Source organism: Leishmania donovani, chromosome 36 (assembly GCF_000227135.1).
Source record: "Leishmania donovani BPK282A1 complete genome, chromosome 36".
NCBI lineage: Eukaryota > Euglenozoa > Kinetoplastea > Trypanosomatida > Trypanosomatidae > Leishmania > Leishmania donovani.
The window spans coordinates 591563-593659 of NC_018263.1; positions in this window are offsets into that span (position 1 = coordinate 591563).

Genomic DNA, 2097 nt, shown 5'->3' on the forward strand with positions numbered 1-2097 from the left:
CCCCGCAAGGTCGAGTCGAGCTCGACGTTCGGGGTCTGACCTTACCCGAGGTCACCGCTGGCGAGCCCCGGCCGCCACTCCGCGCGGCTTTTTCGCTGCATCGAGGGGGCGCAGGCGGCGCGGATGACGCGGGCAAGTCTTGATCAGCCAGCCCCCGCCCCCTGTCTTGCGACCGCTCCACCAAAACCGGCTGCTGGAGCAGAACAGGCGCGCGCGTACGTTGCAGGATGATGTGGCTGCGCGATCGAGCCAAAACCCTGCATTCATGTGCCCGAGGCGAAAGAGTCCTCGCTGCATCGGCCCATTGCGCGGCCGAGACGCATCGAGCTTCTTCGAGTCACCACCACCGCGGAACCATACCCCCGGGCTCTGCAATTCATGAGTCATCTGGCCGTTGTAGGCCGACATGTCCATAATGCGCTTGTGTGGTGTAGAGGGTGACCGGAAGGCTGTTGATGTGAGGCCCGAAAGGCCTTGTGTGATCGGCAGGGCTCATCCCCAGGGGCGTGTCTCAGTTGTGGGACACAAGACTCTGGGGTGAGGTTGTTGGCTAGAAGAGTCTGGAGCAGCATGATGCCGTCCACGCGCAAATCCTCTCTCCCGTAGATGATCGACGCGAGAGGCGCCTCTTCAAGCAAGAGAGTCGCTCGCTGCGCCTGGTCTTTTCGAGACGCGCTTCAGACTCTCCTCACATACGACCATGACCTCGTTAGCCGGCTCCGCGTCAAGGCTCTTACCCCTCAGCTTCTGTACGTGCGGATTCCGTGCGCGCAGGAAAGCACGGCATGCCACCACGCGCGGTGCCGCATGCTCTTCCATCAGTCGCGCGCAGCCCTCGTCCACATTGGATCCCCGTCCCGCAAGAGGCGCCTGGACGTTCTAGGAGGACCAACTTGCTTTTCTTCGGCCTCGACAGAGCCGCTTGGTCAAGTCACCTTACTACCGATGCCTCGCGAACAACTTGTCACTGGGCAGTGCTGTGTGCATCCTCAGCTTCGTCTCGAAGACGGACGTCGTGGACATCTTGAAGGGGGCGTGGGGCCTGTGCCGACCTGAAAGGAAAGGGAAGAGGCTCCGAGAGTGAGGCGAGCGAAACGCTCTGTGAGGCGCTGGATTGCGTTGGTGCTGGAGGCAGCCAGGATGGCGAGGAAGAATAGAAGCAAGTAGGAAGAGAGAGGAAGCAGAGGTGATCGCATGCCGTGCGCTGCCTTCCGACGGAGATGACCTCACTAACGCGAGATCTCGTTCGTCACGCAACGCATAAATTCGATGGTCCACTTCCGAACGAGTCCGTCTTTCTTACCCGCTCAAACTTTGCGCACGCTGATTTGGTGCACACTGGCGGTCTTCAAGCCTCCCCTTCCGAATATATATATATATAGAATAGAAAAACAACGCGTAAAAAAGGCAACCGAGGAGAGCGAAAGCGAGAAGAAAAAAAAAAGCAATCGCAACGCGGCCAAAGAGAGTGGGTCTTGACAACCAAACACAAGCAAAACAAGCACTGAGAGGCATCACTCCCCTGTAGTAGCCGAGTTCCACCACAGCACTGAGACCCTCCCACCCAAGGATGAGACTAGCACAGAGATAGGGAGAGGTTGTTATCTTTTTTTTTTCAAGGTTGGCTGTCGCCTTCTAGTTTCGAAATGGAAGTAAGGGGCGTAATGAAAAGCAACATAGCAAAGCAGTATCGTGATCGCATAGACTACAACCCCACACGCACACGATTGATGGAGAGGGATAAGAAAATTCGCCCGAGCAAAACACAAAAATAAAAGTGGACATGGTGCTGAGCATGAGACAACTTAACGGAACGGACATTCTTTTCTTTTCGGAAACGAGAGTGATGATAAAAATGATAAGCTGCTGTATGGTGTTTTTTTTTTGTTGCCTGCCACCGTCTGCATTCCCTGCCATACAGCAAGGAGTTCAGCCTACATTCAACCCCCCCCGCCCTCGGCCGGTCACAGGCACAGCGCATGGGGAGATGCAGCGGTAGGGCAAGCCCTGCAGCTGTGCGCCGACCCAGTCACCCGGGCACCGCCGCTGCGTCGAACAGTGGTCATACACACACACACAGCAGCGGCCGTTGCGCCG